The 16,991-nt window shown below is 36.8% G+C and overlaps 1 pseudogene; it reads right to left on the reverse strand.

Moving 5' to 3' along the window:
• Positions 1–1,341: 1,341 nt before the first annotated feature.
• Ppid-ps15 (peptidylprolyl isomerase D, pseudogene 15) lies at positions 1,342–2,520 on the reverse strand (annotated as a pseudogene).
• Positions 2,521–16,991: the final 14,471 nt, after the last annotated feature.

Below are 16,991 nucleotides of genomic sequence, written 5' to 3' on the forward strand. Positions count from 1 at the left end.
AGAAATTAGGGAAATAACAACTTTCACAATAGTCACAAATAATATAAAATATCTCAGTTTGACTCTAACCAAGCAAGTGAAAGATCTGTATGACAAGAACTGCAAGTTTCTGAAGAAAGAAATGGAAGATCTCAGAAAATAAAAAGATCTCCCATGATCATGAATTGGCAGGATTAATATAGTAAAAATGGTCATCTTGCTGAAAGCAATCAACAGATTCCATGCAAATCCTCATCATAATTTAAATTCAATTCTTCATAGAGTTAGAAAGAGCGGTATGCAAATTTATTTGAAATAACAAAAAAATCAAGGATACCAAAAACTATTCTCAGCAATGAAAGAAATTCTAGGGGAATCACCTAACCTCAATCTATACTATAGAGCAATAGTGAAAAAACTACATGTTATTGGTACAGAGACAGGTGGGTAGATCTATGGAATTGAACAGAAGACTCAGAAATGAACCCACACCCCTATGGTCACTAGATCTTTGACAAAGGAGCTAAAACCATCCAGTGGGGGGAAAAATAGTGTTTTCTACAAACAGTGCTGGTGCAACTGGAGGTCAGCATGTGGAACGATGCAAATCGATCCATTCTTATCACCCTGTACAAAGCTCAAATTTAAATGGATCAAAGACCTCCACATGAAACCAAATATACTCAAACTAATAGAAGAAAACCTGGGGAAGAACCTTAAACACGTGGGAACATGGGAAACTTTCCTGAACAGAGCACCAATGACTTATGTTCTAAGATAAACAACTAACAACTGGAACCTCATAAAATCGCAAAGCTACTTTAAGGCAAAGGACACTTTCAATAGGACAAAATGGCAGCCAACAGATTGGAAAAAGATCTTTACAAATCCTACAACAGATAGAGAGCTAATATCCAATATATACAAAGAACTCAAGTTAGACCTCAGAGAACCAAATAAACTTATTAAAAATGGGGAATAGAGCTAAACAAAAAATTCTCAACTGAGGAATATCAAATGGCTGAGAAGTACCTAGAAAAATGTTCAACATCCTTAATCTTCAGGTAGAGGATGTAGAGAAAGAGAAACACTCCTCCATTTTTGGTGGAATTGCAAGTTGGTACAACTACTATGGAAATCAGTCTAGTGCTTCCTTAGAAAATTGGACATAGTACAACCTGAGGACTCAGCTATACCTCTCCTACTCACATACCCAAAAGATTCTCCAACATTTAACAAGGACACGTGCTCCGCTGTGTTCATAGCAGCCTTATTTATAATAGTCAGAAGATGGAAAGGACCCAGATGTCCTTCAACAGAGGGATGGATACAGAAAATGTGGTACATTTATACAATGGAGTACTACTCGGCTACTAAAAACCATTTCTTTATCATTTGTTTGACTTTAAGCAATTCTGCCTGGATAGTTTTTTTCTCCTGTGGCATCTCCTGTGCCTTCTTAAGACCAGTCAATGCATGTTCATATTATTTTAATCCTTGCATTTTTCAGTATAGTGCTTTAGTATTTGAAGGGTCCATTTCAAGATCCTCCAAGCAACTGTCAATTGCCCCTGCCTATTTGACATCTTCAATTTACAAGCACCGATATTCAGCACACAAATTAAGGCTATAGGTTGCAGTAGGATATATCTGCTTTCTCAACAACAGAATTTGAACTATTCACATACCTTAAAACTTCACATGTAGGGTTGGGGATTTAGCTCAGTGGTAGAGTGCTTGCCTAGCAAGCACAAGGCCCTGGGTTCGGTCCTCAGCTCCGGAAAAAAAAAAAAAAAAAAAAAAAAAACTTCACATGTTTTTAATAGCCATCTTCCAGTTCTGAGACTTAAAAAGGTATTTCCAATGTTTTTTTAAGTTCGGATATTAATAAAATTTTATCTATATCTTTTAAGTCTACATCTGCATCCTCAGGGAAATCTGGATGACTGTCACCAGAGTCATCTTTGGGGAATATTCCCCAGTCATCTCCTTCTTTCAATTCTCCACATCCTGCAATAAGACACAGTTTGGCTTGTTTTTCACCATTCACATCTCCATTTTCAAGCATCCTTGCCACACGTAGTCCTTTTATTACTTGACCAAATACCACATGTTTCCCATCCAAGTGTGGGGTTGGAACTGTTGTGATAAAGAACTGAGAATCATTTGTGTTGGGACCTGCATTTGCCATGCTCAGCAAACCCTCCCAATCATGCTTATAATGAAAATTCACATCTTCAAATTTTTCACCAGAAATATTTTCTCCACCTGTCCCATTCTCAAGTCTCTACCCTGAGTCATACATTTTTTAACAATTCATTGGAAAGGACATCCTTTAAAGTGGAGAGGTTTCCCAGTTGTGGATCCAGTGCCTTTTTCTCCTGTACACAATGCATGAAAATGTTCTGCAGTTTGGGGAACAATATCTGGAAACAATTCTAAAACAATTCATCCAACTCTCTCCCCACTGATGTCCATGTCAAAGAAGACCTGCAGGTTCTTGGAATTAGAAGGGTTGGAGGCTGGTGATGGGTGGGACATCTTCATGGCAGGTGCCCCAAAGTGGGACAAGAGTGCCTCATGGGCAAGAGTGGAGAAGTTAGAGAAAGAACTGAAGGAGCTGAAGGGATTTGCAATCCATAGGAAGCACAACAATATCAATCAACCAGTCGCCCCAGAGCTCTCAGGGACTAAACCACCAACCAAAGAGTACATATGAAGAGATCCATGGCTCCAGCTGCATATGTAGCAGAGGATGACCTTCTCAGGCATCAATGGGAGAAGAGACCCTTGGTCCTGTGAAGACTTTGATGCCCCAATGTACGGGAATGTCACAGTGAGGAGGTGGGAGGGTGGGGGAGCACCCTCATAGAAGCAGGGGGAGGGGGAGGGGAGGGGGTTTCTGGAAGGGAAACCAGGAAAGGGGATAACATTTGAAATGTAAATAAAGAAAATATCCAATTAAAAAAACTGCCAGTGGGGTTGGGGATTTAGCTCAGCGGTAGAGCGCTTGCCTAGCAGCGCAAGGCCCTGGGTTCGGTCCCCAGCTCCGGGGGGGGGGGGGGGGGGGGGGAGACTGCCAGTAAAGGAAAAAGGCAATGAGCTCACACAAGCTCTTTAGAATAGTCAAGTTAATACAAACTGAAAGTGAAATAGTGATCATAAGATCCTTGGACACAAAAGAATAGGAAATTATTTAATGTGTACGACATATATATGTTGTGGTAATAGTTTCATAGCATTTCAAATGCATTTAATACTACTGAACTAAATACTAAATATATGAAAGTGGTAAAATAGTGTTATGTGAATTATTCCACAATTAGTAAAATGGGCTAAAACGTAAGATGATTCAGAAATTTTCAATAGAATCATAGAATAGAACGTTCATTCTCTTTCTTCTTTACAATTTCTTTTATTATTCAGAATAGATTTTTAAAATGAGTTTATATTTATTACCTTTTCAAATTGGAGCTTATGTTTTAAAGTAGTAATCAAAGGAATGTCAGTACATTTTCTAAGAACCAGAATTAGTTTCTTATACCAGTACTAGTGAAGTGTGAATTAAAGAACGAAACATTCCTATTAGCACCTAATCATTACAGTGAAAATCCACTACGAATTATAAAAATCACTGCTCTGAATATTATTATACACAACATAAATGCACACATGCACATACACACACACATGCACACACGTGCATGCACACATGCACACATATGAAAAGAAACACATACCTCACCATATTACACACAGACACACAATACACACACACACACACAAACAAGCTACACATACATGCACAAACACCACACACCTTTCACACACACATGCACACACACCACATACTACACATATGTGCATAAATGTGGCACACATGCATAGCAGAATAAGTACTCCAAAAGCAACAAAATTATGTGGAGAAAAAAAAAACAGTTTTCAAGTGTCTTTGCTGAACTACTGCATACAACATACAACTCGAGTGGTGCCAATAGGGAGCACAGAGCTATTTAAGGTTTCTGTGATGGATAAATATATTCTGGTGTTTATTCTGTGTATATGGATCCCCACTGAGTGCTCAGTGTGTGTATTCCACACAACTTTTCCCTTTTGGGGCAATACTTCCTTTCTAAGGAGAATTACAGGAGAGTCTTACTACTCCCGTGACATTTTCCCTCCAAGGAACTTTCCAGGACCAAGTGGTTAAAATACAGATCCTCTTATTAATCTTTATTTTCTACTCATTATATCTGTCATTGCAGAGACTAGATTTCTAGTATTTAGCTCCTTTTACTCCCAATATTCTTTGTGGTATCTATAATTAATTTGCTTTGAGACTCAAATTTCCAATTCCAATTTACCCATAATCTTTTTTTCTCAGTTTTTCAGGGAACATGTTAGCCTAGGTCTAGGTGAAAACCAAGAACAGTCTGTTAATGTAGCAGACTAAAAAAACTCCTTTGTGTTTCTTCACAACTGACACAGAGCTGAAGCCTTGTTTGTAGGTTGTGAATATCAAAACTACACAATTTTTCTAATATATCATATTTTGAATGTCATCTAGCAGTTCTGATTTTCCCCTTTGGCATTATTCCCATTTCCAGAATTCCCTATGTAAATTAATATACAAAATAATATATAAAAGGAGGAAGAGAGATGGAAGAGTATAAAAACACAGCACTGTATTCAAGCTGACTGTAAAGAATGCGATGTGTATGTCGTCCACAACCTGGCGTGCAAGATCCTAGGTCCTCCCTCACAAAGGCATCTTCTAGCCTCACGGTAGACACGTGCCGTAATGAAGGTAAGCCGAGGCAACTTAACCTTAAAACTTAATCCTTTCCAGTATCTTTGAAAGAGGGTAATCATGTCTCCATTGTCACTGAAATATTTAATAAAGTTGACGTTTGTAATTGTACCCTTTGTGCATCGAAAATGATTTCATGAATTGCTGGACCAGCATCTGAGTTTCTGCCCAGTAGGTTCTTGGTAGAAACTAGAGAAAGGAACCTTGTGAGTAATCTTCAAGCAATTGTGCCCATACGGCTCTGGGCAACATCATATCGAGTTTGAGGAGACAGAACAGAGAGCACTCGATGCTTCCCTTCAGAACTCATGTGCTTAAATCATGCTTTAGAAAGGACCAAGGGACCCTCGCACTGTACTTGTAAAAATACATAGATCCATATTTTGTATTTTCTAAAATTGTGAATGAGGATCTGTGTGAATATCAGGCTCTGCGTCTACATGAGAGGAAGAGGATGGGTAAGCTGCGTATACTCTAACATTATTATACTGACAGAGTAAGATAACTTCTAGCATATTATTCTAAGCACATTTTTATTTATGAGACTTTTTATCTCCTGGAAGAGTTTTTAAAAGCACAGCTCTTCCTTTTTACTCACAACTGTTTCTGTCCTCTGTATTCCTAATCAAACACAACATCTAAACATTCAAAGCTAGCATCCACATATGAGAGAAAACAATGTGTAATGTTTATCTTTCTGCATCTGAGATACCTCCCAAGAATGATTAATTCCTGATCCACCTATTTTATAAATAGCTGTCATTAAGCCATTGTGCTAATAAAGCATATTTAAATAGTTTTCCCTAGTAGATAGACACTAGATTGTTTCCATTTCCTGGTTACTCTGAATACAGAAGCAATGAACATAAACGGGCAGGTATCTTTGATAGATAATCCTTTGGGTATATGCCCTGGAGTGGTGTTGTGTGGTGAATTATTTTAAGTGTTTGGAGGAAGATCCACACTGATTTATTTAGTGACTCCATGAGCTTTCACACCCAGCAACAGTGAATATGTGCCCCCATTTCCAACATTCACCTGAGTTTGTCACCAACTCTGACTCCCTTGTCATCATTTAATCTTTGATGTCCTGATTAGGGAAATATAAAGTCACATAGTAGTATAAATTTGCATTTAATTTATGCCTACGGGTAGTGATCATTTGTTTAAAATATTCCATGACCATTTGTACTTTACCTTTTCAGAACTACCTGCATAGTTCCACGCCCTGATGTCTTAATTGGGTCGTGCTTTCTTGATGTTTAGTTTTTCACTTATTTGTAAATTGTAGATATACATCTTCTGTTGGATGCGCTGCTCGTAGATATTTTTTCACTGTATAGCTTGCCTTTTTATTCAAATGCATTTGGCAATTGTTGCTTTTAATGCTTATGATATCAAGGTCCTGTTCAAGAAGAACCTTCTGTGTTTATAAGTTCACATGTATATCCTTATTTTTCTACCCTATTTAGGGTTTCAAGTTTCATATCAATGTCCTTGATCCATTGGAATTTCATCATGTGCTTAGGCCAGGATCTATTCATTCTTTTACATGTAACTATACAGTTAGACCAACAATATTTATCAATGCCACTGTTGTTAATGTGCATTATTGCCTTTGTCAAAAACCGGGTGAATGTGGGCTTCTGTGTGTTTTTGTCACTTTCTATTATTTTTACTATCACAAATCCAAACATTTTGCCTGTTTGAAACCTAACCAACATTTGTGACTGCATCCAAATCTGTATTCCATTTCTGTAGGAAAAAAATCTGTATGAAAAAAAGCAACGCATGTCCATCACTGTACTGTAACTGTCAATGAAGGAGACACCTGAGGAATATCTATATGACTGATTATGCTGCCCTTTTAGCTATTGAGATAAAAGGGTTTGAATGAAAGTCTATTACTGGATTGTCACCTCAGATATTGTCCCAAGATCAATAGTAATGCTTGGTGGATGAGTCTTCCATATGTTGTTACCAAATAATTGTTTGAGTTTATCAGCCCACCACTCACCTACTCTGTGAAGACAGCAGAGAAAGCTCAGTGTTTTCTATGATTGCAGGGAAGATGGCTTAGGTGCAACTCATGGAAGCCACTTGGAGTAAACTCTGTCTAGAAAAAAATTCCCATTATATTACTAAAAGAAACAAAGTGAAAATTCGTGGGGGAAGATGCATCTTCTGAAAACTAAAGCCAGATTTCAGTGGGCCAGGAAAGTTAAGAGTATTTTCTGTACTGCTTTAAAACAGAAAGGTGCTTGCAGAGAATGAACAATGAAGATGTATTACAGTTTTATTACTGTTTGGCTTTTAAACTGCTTTTTCTACTAATTCTATTGAAAAATCCATATTCTGTTCGAAAATAGATTTTAGTAGGTTCTTAAACTATACTAATGCTCTCCAGCATGTTTAAAATATTATAGCATCATGTATTGTTTTTTATTTGTTTGTTTGTTTGAAGATAAGGGAATAGGACATCTAGTCTTTGTTGCCTTAAGCATTTCCTGCATGGAAACTGGCAAGCACACAAGTATGCAAACAAATAGAGAGTATGTTCCTCTCCTACTTCTAGAAAACATAGCAGAAATAAGAGTGTAAATTGATTAAGTATGGATTTTAGTATGCCACTACCCCAGTCTTCTTTGAAAATCTTCTATAGTACCATAGTGAACTTGATTAGTACCAGAAAGAGAGAGCCAAAGCGTATAGATGATTAAATAAATACAGAATAAAAAAGGAATGCACATCCTTTGATATGTTTTAGAGGGATTTTTCTAGAAATATAAGAAACAGAAGATTTAATTCTGAGCTACCAAGGCAAGACATTGAATTAGATCAATATGGATGTAGGGAAAGAAAAAAGAGAGAGAGAAAATATGTTAAGTATCTCTAACAAACTAGCTCATACATTTGTGATATAATTAGTAAAATAGAGAAAGAAGAGAACTAAGAGAGAGAGGAGGAAGAGAGAGAGAGAGAGAGAGAGAGAGAGAGAGAGAGAGGATGAAATTATGCAGGACTCCAATTTAGGTTCAAATTATCCTTACCCTTAAGGGCATGTGTAAATATCTTTTATTTGCCTGAAGCAATTGCCATATCCAAAACTTTTAGACTAGTCTGCTGACTTAGGCCTAGTTCTGGAAGCCTCTAGACTCATTCTTTCTTCACCTGCATCTAATTTGTTTTCTCTTTCTCTGCAACCTGTATCTTTAGCTGTCCCAGTAAAACTGGTTCTCTGCACTGCTCCTTAAGAAACCTCCCTTTCTCCTCTATTGCCTTGAGAGTTAGGCATATCCTATCAAATCCTGCTCTGATTCATCACTTTGTCTACCACTCAATTAAATAATAATTTCAAACATGAGAACTACTGTCCTTAACTAACTTTGCCTTCATTTAGGATTAAAGGTGAGTACTAAGGGCTAAGCCATACCACAACTGGAAACAGCTTCTTTCAGTAACTAACACAAGCTCTGGGGTAGGGGCATATCTCTAGCGATTAAGTGAAAATTGTGTTATTACTGAAAAAAAAAGTGTTTCCAGTTGTGGTGTGGCCCAACCCTTAGCACACACCTTTAATTCCTCTAGCCAGAATAAAGAAATTCCATTAACACACACCTTTAAGGATAGGAGAGAATACAGGGAGTCTATATGGAATGACCTTTCTACTAGAGGGGGATATAGAGAATGAAATGGCCAGCTACTGTAGTCATGCAGGACTTCCGGAGAAGGAAATGGGATATCAATCCACCCACAAAATCTTCAACCCAAAATCTGTGTAACCTACAAGATGCTCAGGGATAAAGAAGGAGCAGAGACTGAGGGGACAGGTAGTCAATGACTGCCCCAACTTGAGACCCATCCCATGTGAGAGAGAATCCTCAAACACTACCGATAGTCTGCTATTCTTGCAGACAGGAACCTAGCATAACTGTCTCCTCGGAGGCTTTACCCAACAGCAGATGGAGCCAGACCTAGAGACCTATAGACAATTAGTCAGAACTTAAGAAGTATAGGGAAAGAGTGGTGGATAGAAGTGGGCAAGCCTGAGACATAAGGGACATCATAAGAAGACCTATAGAGCCAAATAATATGGAATGATAGGGGCTCACAGAGACTCAGCCACTAACCAGGGAGCAGGACGTGAACCTAGACACCCTACACATTTGTAGCAAATGTTTAACTTGGTCTGCATGGATTCCACAACAAGTGAAGTAGAAGCTCACACAGTCTCTGCTCCTTGCCATTGGACCCCTTTCCTCCTGGGATTGCCTGGTTGAACCTAAGTGGGAATCAATGCACCTATATTCCTAAAACGAAAAGAAAACTTGTTTGGTTTTTGTTTTGGGGTGTGTGTGTGTGTGTGTGTGTGTGTGTGTGTGTGTATCACATATTATGCCAAAATATGTATTTAAAATTTAGAAAAGAATGTGCTTGGTTTCCTAATAATAGAACAAGTGATAGATAGAGTTGTTCTATATGAAATGCTTTCTTAATTAAGGTTTCTAGTGGTGCGATAAAACACTATGACCAGAAGTAAAGTTTCTGTATGTGTTTGTGTGTGTCTATGTTCCTGTATTTCTCCCTGTGTATTTATGTATATACGTATGTTCTTATGTAGTTTGTGTTTGTGTGTATGTTTGTATGTGTGTCTGTGTATGCTATGTATATGTGTATGATTTACAGAGTCTGTGTTTGTGTGTGTTTTATGTATGTGTGTTTCTATCTGTTTGTGTCTCTGTGTATCTACATGTTTATGTATATATTTTTGTAGTGTTTACACTGCAAAATGTGACTCCATAATGCAGCTACAAAATTCCAATCAAGTCCACAGTAGGGAATTGGAGGTCCGCAATGTTTGCTTTGGCATCCCTTTCTCCAGCACCCTGTTCTATTGTCCTTTGACTCCACATCTTATTCCCCAAACCCAAGGATACCTCAGTCCACCGGGATCTCTCTGAGAACTGAATGTGTTTGAATGTAAATTAGCACATTTTTTTGGTCATTTTTGTGAGGACAGTAACTTAAATAAAAGAAATCACAAAAAATAAGAGACCTACGTCAATATGAAAGAAGAGGCTGATCTTTGTGTATCTCAACAACTTAAAAATGTTTTCATACATTTTTGATTAAGCAATTTTGATATGTTAGCCATACATTTATACAGAGCTATGATTTTTACGTGACTCTAATTACCTGTAAAGATGCAGTGTGGAATAGAAAAATGTTAAAATATGACAAACTTTAATTATTTCAATAATAATTGGACACCTACCAACTTATTGAAAAGTAGTACCAAGTGACTGTGATTCATAGTGATAATGCTGGCATTACTTATTTCTGTTATTATACATTTATCATTATTTCAACTATTGCAACTCCAACCTGTCCACTCTCCATGCCATTGGTTAATTCAGTCACTCACTGGCACCTGCGTTCTGAGAACCAGGGCAAAGCAGTTACTAAAGGTAAAATGGCTTTGTCTGGACAAACCACTCCAGGAAGAAGAGACTTCATTAAACTCCCCATTCACTGGCCTCTCATACACCTCTAAAGCTTCCCTTCTCATAGACACTACTCTCCTTCAGGAGTGTGTCAGTTCTTCGCTGCTTGAAAAAAAAACATAGACCATCTTTTGAGGTCAGACTCTGGTTGATGGTCTGCCTCCTATCTCTTTATGCTGCTTCAGAAATCTAATATTAATGATGTATGTAGAGCTTTCGTTCTTCTATCAGCATATGCAGCTGTGGACGGGTATTCCCTAATGACAAAAGCAAGAACCTTTTTTTCACTTCCTGTTTCTTTTCATTTATACATGTACATATGCATTCACACAAACAACTGAACAGTATTGGAAGGAATTCAGTTGCACCAGCTTTCAGTTTAGTGAGCTGCAGTATAAACCGGACAAAAATTATGCTAGGCAATAATCTGCATTCTTTTAATGGCAGTAAAATCAACTTTGACTTGAAAATTTGCATGTTACTAAGCAGTTAAAAGCATCTGCATTCTTGTCATTTATATCACAAGCCATCACTAAAGATATATTTATATGATGTCCATCATACCACAAATTTAATCTAGACAGACAGGAGATTATCTTTCTCTTAAAAAGTGTAAATGGTTAGGAATGATCATGACACTGACCTCAGCCTATATAGACAACCAGACAATTCTAGTGAAAAGCATAATTATACTACATGGGAATTAATTCCCTAAACATCTCAGTGTCTCACCACACATAAGATGACCTTTGTGGCCCTCCAAGGCATGCATGTTCCAGCCTGAAGCACTCTAACAAACAGCACTGCTTAATAAACTAGAGATATATGAAATTTTCTCTTAACTTCGGTAATGTATCCTTTTCTATTTAGGGCAATCCTCTTATTTATTTTTTAGGTTACTTGTATCAGGACTTCACTTCCTACATCTGCTATCAGGAAAGGAATGAGAGTTTTTCATTTTAAAGTATGATGGTTGATGATCTGAAATAGTAGACTTTATACTACAATGTATGAATTTGTATGCTACCAGGAATTACCATCTTAATATTAAGGGTTATACTTTCATGTGTTTCCAGGCACATCCCTAATGGGAGAGAAAAAACTTCATAGATTCTTTTTGAAAATGCTACACACAGGAATCTACCTGCTTAGACTCTCCCTTTAGCTCAACTATTTCCTGCTATAAAGAACACCCATAATTGCCTTTTCAAAATACTAAAGGCAGTGCTATGGCTTTAAGAAGTAGGTTAGTGTTTAGGTTACACCCAAAATCTCTAGCAAATAACACAAAGAGTCTCCCAGTCCTAAAATAAAATCCATACCCTAAAATTTTGATCTCCTAAAGCTGCTGTAGAGATCCTCTGGTGTAAAAGCTTCAGAGATAAACCACAGTTCATACTCTAATAAAATAATACTCTAATAGAAACTTGCCAAGCATTTCATGAGGAAAACAATAAAAGCACATGGATGATTATTCAACACATTTGGAATAATTGCCAGTAGCCCAGTGTGAAAAAGGCACTGGGTGTGTTGATGGGTGAGGAACGTGGAAGATGAAACAAAGACAAACTAGAATATAAAACATCCCAACTGGCTTTGGGCATCATTCATAAATGTCTTTGATAGAGAACTTACATTAAAGAATCATGGGAAAATAGTAGGAGCAAGTGTGTATATATTAAATCATATGGGTCTTTAACATGAGCAGTGACACTATTGATGGTAATCAGACTTCCACTTCCATGAGTTAAAAGAATGCAATAAGACAAGTGGACGGTGATAATAACTATTTACTGAATGCGGTGTCTTTAAAACCAGCATGCTTGAAGCTTTCTATTTAGTATCTGTAATCATTAACACTATGATTCAAGATCAGTTACACTCTCTCATTGTGAGGAGAAAATTGTGGTTAAAGAATGCAAAGGACAAAACAAAACATATCAAATCTTGTCTAAATTCACACAGTGACACAATGACACAGTGCCAAGACCATAATCTAAACAGATTTCCAAGTTTATTTTTCCTGCACCATTTTTTTAAAAAAAGAACAATGATTAAGAAATGGATAAATCATCTTCTATTTGTATGGGCTTTAAAATATTCAAATAATTGCACATTCAATTTATCTTTAGATCCCAAAACATCATGGGGAGAGAGGTAGAAAATATGCATTTTTTCTCTGTCTAGATTTTCTTTTTGTTCAAGGTCACATAAAGGCCCAAAGTAATGGTAGGTCTTACATCGTTCCTATACTGTCTCTTTGCTATTAGTCACCTCTTGCTTTTCCTCTTATAGCTGTAAAATCCACACATAATCCCAAGCAGCTGGCTAGTTTATGAATGTGATTCATTCCTCAAAGGAGAAATAGTGGAATAGTGGGGATTAAAAAGCAGTTCAGTCTAGCCCCTAGCTAACTAGTTTGATATGTAAATGAATCTACTAATGACACTAATGAATATCTGAAAGATATCATTCAGAGAGACTTAATTCTCTCTCTCTCTCTCTCTCTCTCTCTCTCTCTCTCCTATTCTCACTCTTACACTCATTCACTCAGACTATTATGCCAAGTTTGTCTTAAGAACATTAAACAGAGGAACAGTAGGAACTAATTTTCTGAACTCTTTTTAGAAGTCTAGTTTTAAATTTAGATCTCATCGGGGATTGAGTCCTTGGGCTTAAATTTTTGCATGAGGAATTTAAGTTAAAAAGAAAGAAGAACATCCTGACATTGAGAATTATAAAGCATGAAAACATCTTGCCACCAGAGACTGTTACATCCTGCTCTGAAAGACAGTGAACTAGCAAAGGCTGCCCTTTGCCTGAAGTGGTTTAGTGATGGGTTTAAATGGAAGTGGACTCTTTGGGAAAGTGGTAGACCAGATGACCTTTCACGGTCTTTTATAGTCTCTAAATTTCATTACTCTGTAATCTTATTAAAGAGAAAAAATACATGCAATAATGTCTACTTATTCAGAGGTCAAACTCCTGGAAACCTCACAAGTTGATATATTGCCCTAAACTAAAAAGGAAAAAAAGAAGAGAAGTTCTCAAGCATGAAGAAATATTAACTATTCTACTCAGACTACTACACTTACTCTACTGAAAAGGTAGAGCCACCTTCAGGCCTATTCTAGACAACTAAGTATAAAATATGGCACAGAAAAAAGAGTAAGGAAAGATGCAAGTGTAAAAAGATTAATCTCCTTACAAAGAACTTGACTAGTTCAAACACCACAAAATTTTCTGAAAGCACAGCCATAATGCCAAACTAAATTTAGTTTATAGTCTTCTAGTTTATAGGCTTCTAGTCAGCACATAGAAAGAGACTACTCTAAATGGCAGAGATATGTGCTTTTCTTTGTGGTATTTCTAAATTTACTTGATAAAAATTTCAAATTAAAAGTCAAACCTTAAGTGGATTATTTCTAAGATATTTCTCACATTTCATTCTATGAGAGGTGCAATTGTTCAACTAGGTTTGCTAAGTATATTTGATTTTATGTGTAGGAGTGTTCTGCTACATGGATGTCTGTGTACCAGTTACATGTTTGGAACCACTGGAGAGCAGAAGAGAGAGTCATATCTCTGGGAACTTCAATTCAGTTATAAGCTGCTATGTGAGTGCTGGAAATTGAACACAAGTTTACAGGTATTCTACAGGTATTCTTATTGAAGAACAGCAAAACTGTCTCTGTTTCTCTCTCTCTCTCTCTCTCTCTCTCTCTCTCTCTCCATACATATATATATATATATATATATATATAAATTACTAAGTATTATATATACTAAGTAATATATAGTATACATATATGTTAATATTATATATATATATATATATGATCACATACAACCTTCCTAATACTATGACCCTTTAATACAATTCCTAATGTTTTGGCAATCCCCAACTACAAAATTATATAAAATCATTTTGACACTTAATAACTATAATTTTGCACTGTTACAAATTATAGTGCAAATATTTAATATTCAGGATATCTGATATCACCCTCCAAAAAGGAATCATGATTCATGGGTTGAAAACCACTATGTTAGATGAAGTCTAGGAAAAAAGCAAGATAACTATTATTTCTTTTTGCTACCTCTGTTAGTTCAATAGTCCCATTTAATGTGCACTATGTTGTTTTAGACATGAGTTTCTCACAACCCTTTCTTTCAGTTACTTTTCACAACTAAATATTTATTCATGGAGTTGACTCTCAACACCCACAGGCTCTGAATCTGCAGTTTCAACAACCGTGGATCAAGGTATTTCTAAATGTCTGTTTGCTGGCAGGGAATATAGCTCAGTGCTTGAGTGGTTTCCTGTATGCAGAGGACAGTGGATCTAATTCTGAAAAAGAAAAGAAAAAAATATGCATTGAATATAGACTTAGGGACATAGACTTTTGTCATTATTCCATAAATAACACAACATAAAAATTATTTACACAGTATTCACATCGTGCTAAATGTTGCAAGTGATCTACAGATGATTTAAAGTCCACAGATAGATAATATACAAATCCCATGGCAGGTTTCTCTAAGAGACTTGTGTACATGTTTGTGCATATCTGCTGGAGACTTTGAAGTTTATTCTCCATGGATACTATGGGATGTTACCGTGATACCTTTTCTTTTCAAAGAGGTAAGATGAGCCAAAGATGTTGGTACACAGCTACAGTTTCAGGACTTAGAATTATGAGTTCAAGTCCAGCCTGAACTGATTAAATAAACTTTGTCTCCAAATGAACAAATATATTTGGAGGTACTATGGAAACAATTATAATGATACAAAAATTATAATATAAAATACCACGATGGAATAACAGGGGTAATGCTACAGAGTGCCACCCAAACCCCATGGATGGAAGGCTTGGCTTCCTGCCTGAGGTGTCCGTAAGTGGTGATGGAACCTATAGGAAATGGGTAATAGAAGTTAGGTCACTAACGGTGTGTCCTGAAAAAAATATGTCACCCCAACTCAGTCTCACTCTCTCATCTCCTGCCCCACCCTCAGAGGCATGAAAGTGAACAGATTTTCTCTGCACATGCTTTTATTTCAATGCACTACCTTATCACAGAAACAAGAGAAAGGCAACTGTGAATTAAAATGTTTTCCTTTCTTTTTGAGTTGTTTGTTTAGGCTTTTTGTCACATATGGTGTTGGAACCCACGAATCAAATTGCAAAATAAGAGGGTTGGGGATTTGGCTCAGTGGTAGAGCGCTTGCCTAGCAAGCGCAAGGCCCTGGATTCGGTCCCCAGCTCCAGAAAAAAAAAAGCTATAAACCAAATTGCAAAATAAGGTGATTTCTGTTAGAAAACTACGACAAAAAACTATACACAGTTATAAAACAAACTGCATACAATTTGATCTTGTGGTTTTGTTTGTTTTTGTTGTTGTTGTGGTTGTTTTTGTGGTTGGTTTTGTTGTCGTTTTGAGAAGAAAGGAAAATTAATTACGTTTGGTTGTCATCAATTTTGTTGATCAATTTGGCCTTAACGTTGACTCATGTTAAATTCTTTTGTGTGCATTCCACAAGGGGATCTGAATATGTATTTCTCATGATCCATTTTGCATATTGTCAGATCACTCTGCAAAGGGAAAACAGACACATGAGGTTTGGAAGAAGACTCAAAGTAAAAACTTTACTTTCTGAAAACAAGGTAGATGTGGAATTGTCCTAATCTTACCACTGGCTCTGAGAATTACTCTGTTTCTTCACATGGAGATCTGTAGTGACAATCCTCACAACCCACAGAGAGATGTCCAGCAATACATTAACCTCTCATTCTCCAAATTACAAGCATTCTTGCTTAGAAAGTAGAGATTGTTGTCTTCTATTATCTTGTATTGTTCAACTGCTGGCCAGTATAGCTCCATGGGGACCAAAGCAAAGAAGAAATCTATGCACCATTCATCTCACAGCAGCTGTAAGGCCAATACAAACCATTTGCCCCTCCCAAAAAATCTGGTTTCTTCCTGTGGTTGGACATTGAAAGAAATTTCTGCTGGGAATTCTCAGAAGAATGCACTGAATGTTTGACACAAATTTTACAATTACAGATGATAGTACATTTCCTGTAGCTGCTCTGTACCATGGCTCAGAAAAGGCAGAAGGCATAAATCCAAGTGTAATTCTGTACAAGCAACACTACAGGGGCTGGGACAATGCAAACAACGGCCCAGGTTTCCAATAATCACATGATGTCTGACTTACAAAAAGAACTAAAAGAATGTATTCCTGGTAAAAGCTCTAGAAAATGCTTATAAAGATGTTCATACAAAAATCTTCATCAGGCTGAATGGCTTGTGTGTGTGTGTGTGTGTGTGTGTGTGTGTATGTGTGTGTCTGTCTGTCTGTCCGTCTGTCTGCGTATATGTGAGGAGCGTAATGAAGCTTTAAGAAACATATTTTAAAAATTATAAAAATCTATATTTATAACGTTTCTTATTTTTCTGAGACTTTACACGTAAAAATTCTTCCTTGCATGGTTTTTAATGATAGTTTTAATATTATTATGTCACCTGTGCCACTGTTAATTACCTACAGGACCTCAGCTTCTCTTTTCTTCCAGCCTTAGCCCACCCATTTCCTGACATTTATACCGAAATAACTATTCCTTTCTCAAAGACTTCTGCTTAGTGTCATACTGTATGCTTCACATTATTTGCAGTGATTTGAAAGAGAGTGGTCC

The sequence above is a fragment of the Rattus norvegicus genome, chromosome 20, assembly GCF_036323735.1.
Source record: "Rattus norvegicus strain BN/NHsdMcwi chromosome 20, GRCr8, whole genome shotgun sequence".
Classification (NCBI taxonomy): domain Eukaryota; kingdom Metazoa; phylum Chordata; class Mammalia; order Rodentia; family Muridae; genus Rattus; species Rattus norvegicus.